Below are 10,581 nucleotides of genomic sequence, written 5' to 3'. Positions count from 1 at the left end.
TCCTAATGATGGTGCGATTACATTATCTGGATCACTTAGGCTGTGGGAGTCAGAAGCGGTGCTCGGAGCCCGTCTCGGGGGTGGGGAGAAGTCTCTCCTAAAACCAAGCGGGTGGAGGAAAGGAGTCAGAATGTCTGTTACTAATTTTCATTAACGTGCTGCTGTTTCTTACGTCTCACTCAGGCATCAGCTTCGAGTTCCGTTTTCCCCTAGTTCCACAATGCCTCCTTCCCCAGAACCCTCACGTTTCTTTTCTAATATTCACAGGGTTATTGTTTGTAAAACTCTATTTGTTTGCTGTATTCCACAAAGTAATTTATTTCCAACATTTATTTTCATTAGATTTCTTGGAAATGTGGTTCTACATATCGTTAGTACAAGTAATACATTTTGATTGTTGTTTCCTGAACTCACTTGTATTATTTGATGAGTTAAATAAAATGCCTAATTCCAAAGTCTGCTGTTCCCATCTTTTGCATTTAAATTATTTCTCTTACTTCCATTCCCTTTCTAATTGAAGGATAGTTATAAATCTTCAGTTCAGTGTTCTGCTACAGTTTTTGTACTGTGACTATAGACACTGTCTTTTTTTTTTTAATGATGAAACTTGGAAGGGTAATATTCAAGGTTATTTTTGAATACAGTTTTTTTTTTTCTCTTTATTTGCCCAGAGAGATGGCATTGCAGAGTGATCGCAGACCTAGATTCGAGCTCTGGTTCTCTCACTGATGAGCTTGGATGATCTACTAGTCTGCTCACTGAGCCTCAGTTTCCTCTGCTGTAAAGTAGAGAAAATGTCACTCAACCCAGGGACTGATAGGAAGATTCAATTAGGTAGCCCGTGGGAATCACCACCAGGCCTGTGACAAACCATAACCATCACACTCGTCATTATTAAATACGCTGCTCAGAAACATGGTGGACAGATACTGCTTAGGGCAATATTTGTTGGTGTTTTGTTTTGCTTTGTTTTTTTCCTGTACAGATTCCTCATAATTATGGGCTTAAAATACCTCAAGATTGCCTTAATTTTATAGCTCCGGTGGTACAATCGGTTAGCGCATGGTACTTATAAGAATGCCTTCATAGAAGAAAGATATTTATTCTCTAAAAAAGTTTCATTCTAAAAATGTTTTAGAATTATTTTTTAACACTAAATGTCAGACATGGTGCCAGGGATAGGGAAGGCAAAAACACTGAGCCACAAAACAGCGTCTCTGCCTTTCCCACAGCTCAAGGCCACTGAGGGAGACCCAGCAGGTGGCTGGCGATTGACGGCCCTGGGATCAGTCACAGAGACCTGGAAAGGTGAGGCAGGTGGTCTGGGTTGGTTGGGCTGGTTTGAGCCTTCTCAATGTCAAGTCTACGGCATCCTAAAGGAAACATGAGGACACATTTGAGACATTAGAAAAAAAAGATTGAGAAAATGGAGACTATGAAAAATGATAAATGCTGTGATATTAAATAAAATGCTTTTCCATGAATTCATAACAGTAACATCCACGAAAATTCGAATACTGAGACATGCAAGATACAGCATTTATTCTGCACCCAGTGCTTGACTCCATTTGGAATCTTGGACTCCTGGAGAACTGAGTGGTCCCTGAATAATCCACTGCTGGGGGCGGGGGGAGGGGGCAGGTGGCAACAGATTCTGTAGAACAGAGATTGAAATCAGGTAATAAAATGGTGCCGGCTGTCCTCAATTTATGCCAACTAAAAGGGAAGTGCAGAAGTAATAGCTTACCCGTGAGCTCCTGGGAACACTGTGGAATCCTGGTCCCTTCTCCACGCTAGACCACACTGCCATCTCTCTCTCCTGGGCCGCTGCTGCTCTCCCCACCGCTAGCAGGTAGGTTGTCCAGGATCACAATAGCCACGGTGAGGACTGGAAAATGAAAATCCGATCATAGGTCCTTCTGGCTCAAAACCCTTTGACTTGGCTTAACATTTCGAATTAGAATCCCTTCCCGTGGCTGCCCGGGCCCTGCATGACCTGACACCCACCCCCGACCAACTCCACCTCTCCCCTGCTCCTGCCTCCGCTGCAGCTCCCTCTCCTCCTTTCTTCCCCCCAACACCCCAAGCTCCTTCCCACCTCAGAGCCTCTGCCTGGAATCTTCCTGCCCTTTCTCTCCCCTACCTGGCCAGCCCTGCCTGTCCTCCCTGTTAAATGCACCGTCAGAGAAGCCTTCCCCAGCCCTTCCCCATCGCCAGGAGGCCCACCTGGTTCTTTCTCCACCTACCTTTTTCCTGATAAGGAAACATATACTCGAGTATTCATTTCTGTGTTTGTTTTTTAACGCCCGCCTCCCACACTCGTCTGCACACTCTGTGAGGGCTAGTGCACGGCCTGTTTTTCCTGCATTTTTTGTGCCAGAACTGAGCATGGTGCATAGTGTGTCCTCAGTAGATTATTGTTGAATGGATGGATGAGTGAATGAATGGGAAACAACATCTTGCATTCAGGTGACCTGCTCAGCCAAGGTAACCTCCACCAGGAGGTTGGTTACCTGTTAAATCATCATTTGCTGTCATCCAAAGGCCTGGGCAATGTGGATTGTGTGGGAGGGGGGACACGTGGCATCCACCTTCCTCCTGGACAAGAGGAGGGGCCAGGAAGAGGCCCACACTAATGCTCCTGCCACGCCAGCTGTTTCTCAAGTGACTGTGGCCTTGGATGAAACGGTTTTCTCCAGGAGTCTCCTTTTGCCTGTCTAATTTGGTCACCAAGATGCTCCCCTATCTTCAGAGGAAGCCAGGCAGCTTCACAGGGTTGGCCTTGTTTGGATGCGCAGCACAGTGAATTTGTACCCGCCGCGCCTCCAGCGCTGATATTTCAAAACCTACAGTACACTAAACGTAAAACTTTTGTTCAAATTTCAAGGATTTTGATAGCCCAAGTGAATAGACACTGCCTATTGATTTTTCCCTTACAATGACTCTTGGATAACCTATTTTCTCATTTATTTTTAAAGACAGCTCATGAGATTTCATAGCAATTCTGCCCAACCTCCTAATATCAAAATCCCTCCTTGACCCTGAAAATTGTAATTCTGCTATAGATCACAGCTGCTGAATATTACCTTTTACTAAGCTGGTTAAATAAAATATGTCCAAATCACTAGATCCCACAGCCGTGGCCTGCAAGTCTAATGATCCGAGGGCTGAGGTTTCCGCGACTGCTCGCTCAGCAGCCCTCACCCTCGCCGGCTGACACCGAGTTGGGGGGATCGAGAATATCAGCTTCGGGTTGGAATTTAAGGAGGAGGAGAGAAAAAGGATAGCTCGGCTGGTCTTCAATGATTTTCTTGTAAAACTTTTACAAGGGAGACTTAGGCTGTTTGATGTGTTCTAGACAATCAAATGCCCGCCGAGTCTGCAGCGGAGGGTGGCTGGGGTTTTCTCCCTCGTGGAGGAGGGGGTGTATTTGATGTAGGGCAAGTTCAAAACCCCCAAAGCCTTGCACACTGGTGGGTCAGATTGCACTCAGGAGTTGGGGGGGGGTACAATACGTAAAATGTGAAAAAGATCTCTGACCCTGGCGGTCTCACTCTGCCACCAGCTGGCCGGGGTTCTTGGTGGGGCTCTTGGTTTGCCTGCCGGCTTGGCTGGAGAGGACCCGGCCATTATTCAGCCCAAGGAGTTGTCTACCCTGCCTGAGCCCCGTCGGGCCGCTGCGTTCCTGCCCTCACCCAAGCTTCATCCACTTTAGCCAAAGGGCCCCGCCAGCTCCCCGCCCACCAAGCCGCCTAGAGGCTGGTCCGTGTCTGACTTACTTTTCCTCTTTCTCAGAAGAATGAAGGACGGCACGGACCCAGCTGGGTTGCAGGGGAATTTTGAATATTTCAAAGCCAATGCTTAGATCAAAAGTCATAACCTCTGGCTTTTAGACTGTCCTCTTGCCTTACCTGGGTGGCCCCCACATCCAATATGGTAATGTCTCCCAGAGACTCACTTATTACAGGTGAGCACAGGCCGAAATGGCCCTGACTCGGCAGAAATGTGGCCTTGCCCCAGCAGTGGCCACCGCAGCCCATGTGAAATGCAAGAGACCAGAGGCTTTTCCATGGGCCTATGGGGCGCCACGGCTCCATGCTGTCTTTACCCTGGCCCTGCAGTGACTCTGCTGGACCCATCTACCCTCCTTCCCCCTGCCCCCCGCAGGGCCGGCAGCAGGGCTTTGGCAGGTGATGGGTCCCGGGGAACAGATGCAGAAGTCTGCTGACATCAGCACCAGGTGAGTCCGAGTGAGCAGGAAACTGTCTATGAAAAAAAATTAATGAGTAGCAGAGTCCTTTCCTAACCCCCAGTCAGGATCTGTCAGGAGGTCAGAGGAGTTAACAGTACTGTCCTTTAAGCACACTTTATGGGAGACCCCTCCTTCCCCCATGCTCCTGCCAGACGTTGCTCACTGACCCCGGCTCTCTTCCGTCCTTGGGTCATCCTCCTCGCAGCCCTCCCGGCGGCTCTGCTCATCAGGAAGATTGAATTGGGGAGTGCAGTCTACCTACCCCCCAGCCTCCCATGTCCCACATGCCGCATCACCTGCATGCCACCTCCTCTGCCTAGAGCATCCTCACACGCTCTCCTGGTGGCCTGCTTCTACCCCTCCCAGGTCCCACCCAGTCCCTGTTTCCCTGAAGAGCTTTGCTCACCACCATTCTCTCCCACTCAGTCTCACCAGCCACTGCAGAACCCGGAGAGGAGGGACAGGAGGCTGGGGGCCGGGAGACCATGCCTCCCTGCTAGCTGGTTGACCTTGGACAGACGGCTTTCCTTCGTTATGTCCCTGTTTCCCCATCTGTCCATTAATGATAAAGACTGTGATCTCTAAGGTGAATCTCAACTCCATGTTATGATGCAAATTCCTTTGCGACTATCCCAATCTGGGATTAAATGTAACACGGCCCTTAGTTGTTTCTTTTTCCAGGCACGCGAGTTCCTGGAGGTCAGGAAGCATGTGGGGCTGACCTGTACCTCTCCTCGCGGCACCAAAGTGCATCGGCGCACAGTACTCAGGCCCCACTGGGGCCGCATCCAAGCCCTGTGATGTTGATCACTTCCCAAGGAAGCAGTGTCCTTAGGGAAATGCAGTGACTCCAAGTAAAGCATTGTTCAAAGGGACTGACTCCACCTTCTCCTTCTTCAAGGGGCATTTGAGCCACTTGCAAGCCCAGGACTGGGAGCCAATGAGCGGGAAGAGAGAAGGCCCAGCATGGCGGCCAAGGCCTCGCTCGCTAGCTGTGTGAGCTTAAGCAAGTTAATCAACCCGCCTGCACCCTGCTTCCCCCCAAGTCAGTCGTGGTAAGATTACTAAGTCAGGGTGGTGGCGTGAGGACCAAATGAAAGGGTCCACAGTAGTAAGTGCTTGATGAATGGCGGCAGTTACCGCAGTCCTCATGGGGGCAACCAGCCCAGGGCTGGCCATGCCCCCTGGCCTCTGGTCTTTTCCCGAGGCTGGTACCCTCGGGCGCTTGTTCTCTCAGATCAAGAGAGTTGGTGCCTGCTCTGTGCCAGCCGCTGGGCTAGCGATATAAAGAGCGTTCTTGGCTTGAAGGAGGAGTTTAGAGCATCGAGAGCAGGAATTAGATGAGGCCAATTCTACAGGCAGGTGGGATCCTTCCCCACGCCAAGAGACACCATCCCCAACCCCTGACCAGTGTGTAATGGGTTCCATGCAAGGAAGGCGGCACCGGTGGGGCAGACCCCTGCCCGACAAGGCCACCTGCCTCTGGGGAGAACGCAAGCCTCAGGGCAATAAATTGCAGCTCTTGTTACCTTTCCCCATTCTCTTCCATCGCCCTCTCTTGATCTTCCCCTCTCTGTTGACAACAAGATATGGTTGGCATTTAGTTGGGGATTTAAAACCAGGAGAGCTTCTGCCTCCCTGCAGGCTGGAAGCTTGTGCTCCCTGGCTCTCCGAGGCCTCTTAAAGCTGGGCGTTTGCTGAGTGCCAGGAGACCGGCTCCCGAAACCGGAAGGGGCCTGCATTGTTGGACCAAAATAGCAAATGTGCAACATGAGTCTCTTCAGGGGCCCTCAGAAGGCTGGCAGCTTCCAGTGGGTGCTCAAGACAGGCCAGCCCATGGAAGCAAACTGGAGTGGCCCTCGCTGCCACTTGACGGAGCCCATGTATATAATGGTTCTGTCCCTTGGCTAGATTAGTTCATCCAACTGAAAATGGGCTTTAGCTGTCCCTGACAACAACCACCACAGCATGTCCCAGTCAAATAAACCGAGCTATACACATGGCCCATGTGCTTGCTAACGGGCAGAAATCTCAGCTGCAAGATCTCCCAGCACAAAAGAGACCTCCCAAACCCAAAAAGACCCCCTTAGCATGGATGGCAGCCACACTCCCCCCACCGTGAGGCCAAATGCGGAGTTCCAGAATGTCGCTTCTCTTCCCGGGTGGCGCTCAATCGATTACTTGTCAGCTTCCAAAATGTTTTCATCTCTGGAAGAAACAATGCACGAAAAAGCAGTTCTGAAAACAGAATTAAGAGCTTGTTAGACACGGGCCTTGGGTCAGGGTAGGTGGCCTGTCTGGGGGGCCTTTGAGGAGGCATGCTGGGTTTTTTTTTTAAGCCAGCCCTCTCCCCTGCAGTTCCCGCTTAATGAAGCCGTTGTACAAGCCGCTTGGAGGGCCCACATACTCCAAAGTAGTACCAAGTGTCCCATTACTGTAAACGGCCTTTTATTTTTAAACTAATGCTATATTTGGAAAGCAGTAATCCTGGGGAAATGATACTGGGACTAATGGGGAACATATTACCTTTCATGTGTTTTTTTCATGTTTTAAGGTTTCTTTGTTATTATCTGAGTCGCAGGGCTCTGCACACACTCTTGGGCAAAAAATCAAAATAAGCCTTAAAGCAATAATATTTTAATAAGCATCGAATGTCTTCCATGAGATAAAAGTATTATATGGTGTTTTGATATTGGGCTTTAGTTAAAACCTCATTAAAAAAAAAAGAAAGTTTCTCAGATGTATTGGGGTGGGGGGGACAGTGGTGTATTTTTAAATTCAGGTGGAGAAAAAGTTCCAGTTCAGGTCAATTATGCTAATTAAATGCCACAGGCGACTGCACTTGCCAGCAAACGGACATTCGTATTTGTTGCTTTCACTGTCTCCCATTGATCAAAACCAGCAGCTAATGACATTTGAGCCCATGAAGGCCACGGCTCCAGTCTGAATAAACATCGGGTGCTTGGACACCAATCACAGCCCTTGGGTGGTGGAACTAAGCTCTCGTCCGGCCTGCGTCCGGCCCTGTCCTCTTCTTGGGTGAGGTTTCTGACAGCCCAGGCTGCTGGCCACCTCCCTGAAACTCAGATTAGTTTGGTCAGTGAATGCCTGGTCCCGTTCCCAGCCCCAACTGGGAAGTGCTGAGGGGCCCAAGTTATGAAATGAAACTAATCTTTTGATTTCTTCACCGACGGTCAGAGACCCAGCTAGAATCATGAGCTCTTTAGAGCCGAAAGGGAGAGCCTTGAAGAGCCTCCATTTGGTTATATAAAATGAGGAAACTGAGGCTCCGGGAGGGAAGTGACCTGCGCAAGGGCACACAGCAAGCTAATTGCAGAGCCAAGAATAGAACGGCAATTTCCTGACTTTCGATCCACACCCCACGTGCTCCCCTTTCCAATATTATAAAAGAAAGCTTCTGTTTCCCCTCCTCTACCCTCACTGCAAGTTTGCTGCAGCTTCCTGTTGTAGCTGCACATCAAATCTTAGCTGGGTGGCATCGGCACGAACTGACCAGACTCTGGGGTTGGAATCAGGCCACTGTAGCACAACTTGAATCTGCCTCCTCCTCTGGCTGACCTAAGAGAGGAGTCTAATGTCAGCTGCGGAGTGAAATGCAGTTGACTCTGGGTAGATGGCACATCAAAGGGCTGGGGCAGATGTGTGGCTTCAGGCTCATCTGTGGATCCACTATCCTGGCTTTATCTCCCGAGTTAAAGTAGAAACCATGCTCCAAGCTGCTGTCAGTCGTTGCTACCTCCAGGGCGGTAAATAGTCTCAGAGAAAGTTCTCTGCAGGCGAGAAAGTGGAAGGAGATCAAGAACCTGGGAGGGGGAGGGGGACGGTTGTGGCAAGAGGGTCAAGGATGTCACAAAGATCACCAACACACACCCCTTCGTTTCTCCCTCGCTGAGGTGGGTCCTGAAGGCCGTGACCTCTGGTGCTCCTCAGCCTGCCTGGTTTCCAGGTGTCGTTGAGGGGACCCATCCTCCACAGCTAAGTCAGCGCTGCAGCTGACATGCAGAGAGCCCCGCCCTGGGCTTCAGCAATCCTGGGTCCTGCCTCTGGCTCTATCCCAGCCCATGTGACCCTGAGCAAGTCGCTTTCTGCTCTGGGCCTCAGTTTGCTGATCTGCAAAGTGGGAGGGCTGAGCCTGGAGGGCTGCAGGTAGAATGGCTCCCCAGGAGCAGTTCCTGGGTCTTGGGGACATAGGGCAGCCATGTCCCTAGAGATATATGGATAATTCCCAGCCACAGGTAATCCTGAAGTCCTACTTGGGGACTTTGTGGGGACTGAAGAGTTTGGGTACGTCTTTGAAGCAGGACAGTCAGATGAACCATCTGTATTTGGTTTGTCTCAGGGTCATCATGAAATGAAACCACCTTCAAGCAACAGCAGAAAAGGGGAGAAAGGGAGCACTGGGGGTGGCGGGGGCCAGAGGGGCCCAGCCCAATCCAGGCCTTGGCCAAGGGTTTGACCCACATCGTCCCATGAATCCTCAAAATGGCCCTCCTCCAAGGCAGGAGCCTTCACTGTCCCCATTTTCAGATGAGGAAACTAAGGCCAGGATGCTGAAGTCATGTGGCCACTGCTGAGGCCCAGGCACAGTTTCCATCCCAGCCATAGCCGCGCTTCCCCTCTGCCCAGCGCTCTTTGGCTGCAGTCTTAGAGACCAGACAGGCCTTGGTCTGGGCAGGGACAGACCCCAAGAGGGCTGGGGCAAAGTCTACAAGGCCAGAACCCCTCCTCGCCCTGTGCATTCTGCTCCCAGGTCAGGCCGGGGCTGGGGAGGGGGGCAATCCCCTGGGGTCAGGGCCAGGCCCAGCCCAGGTGCCTGCCAGGGGGTCCCACTCCTCTGCCTGCCTTCAGTCTCTGCCAAAGCGCAGATGATGGTGGCTGAGTCCTTTGCTATAGCAGGCTCAGATCAAATAGCCTTTGCTTGTTTTCATTGGTTGGTCCCATTTATTTCCAAAGTGCCAATGTATGAAAACCTCCTCGTGCCTCCCTAGCACTGGATAGGTACTTAGTGAGGTTCTGCCAGTACCCACAGAGAGACCCCCACGCAGCGGCCCCACTGCCTGCTCTCCCGAGAGTGCACGAACTCGGCGCTGTCAGGCAGGCACAGGTAGCTGGTTCTCAGAACATCTGGACCCCTGGGGTGAAGTGAGCCTGAGATAATTTTATATTTCCTCGTGTATGGTACTGAGGAAGCGGGAGGAGGCTATGTTTGGGGGAAGGAACCTAATAGTATAGTAGGAAGAGAATGGGTTTTGCGATGGTGCAACTGGTCATGTGGCTGCCTAGCATCGGGGCCCACCAGGGGACCCTCCGGCTGCCAGGGACCAGAGGAAGACGTGGATAATGGATCTGGAGCTGGCATCACAAAACAGAAAGGTGGCGACGGACTCTTTCTGGCAGTGCTATGGCGGCCGCAGGGGCACCAGCACCAGAAGGGGTCCAGCGTCCCTAGTGGCATCCGCCATGTAGGGCAGAGTTTCCAAGTGTGGCTCTCCTGCCTTCCTGATAATTCTGTCGCTCCCCATAGTCTTCCAGTAAATTCCTTCTCTGCTAAGTCAATGCCTTGCCACGAGGAAGTCTGATCTGAGCCAGCCCACAACCCCAGGGCCAGCGGACACAAGAGAATGATTGCAATGAGAAAGTGACACAGTTGATTTTAATTTCATGACGTTTCCTAGCAATTAGATACAGAAACAAGGATTTCTTGAAGATGAGGGGCCTGTTACCAGATGGAAGAGTGACAGGGTTTCCGTAGTAGAGTTAGGATTAGGGCAATGTGGTTTCATATTCTAGTGCTGTCATGAGACCTGCCCCTCCCCTTCCCCCAGCCTGGGCAGGCTGGAGAATTCACTAACCTGGGCCTGCCTTACGCCAGGTGTTTACCACCTCACATCAAAGTTTCAGCGTGGCTGTGCCTTCCTTACAAGTGCAGATGAATCTCCTTATTGGAGACCCTGGGGTCCGAGGGTGAGAGCTGCTCCAGGACAGCAGGCCTGGCTTCCAGCCCCAGCTCTGGGACTAACTAGCATAACTCTCCCCTCTGGGCCTCAGTTTTTCCCATCAATAAAATGAAAAGAACCAACTTGCTTCCATACAAAGGTCCTTCGGGTTCTACAGTCTATGATGCCATTATTCTGATTGTTTGGGAGTCTCCCTCCCGTTGCTGTCTTTTCTGCACTCTGTGTGGGTGGACCACAGAAGAAACACAGAAAACAGGAAGAGCAAAGGCAATAAGAATCTGCCTTGCGTGTTGAGCAAGTTGGGGAATATCCATCTTGCGGCCAAGTTCTGTTCTCTGCCCTCAAGGTGTT

This window comes from Lemur catta, chromosome 14, assembly GCF_020740605.2.
Source record: "Lemur catta isolate mLemCat1 chromosome 14, mLemCat1.pri, whole genome shotgun sequence".
Lineage (NCBI taxonomy): Eukaryota > Metazoa > Chordata > Mammalia > Primates > Lemuridae > Lemur > Lemur catta.
Note: the sequence above shows the minus strand (reverse complement) of the source record.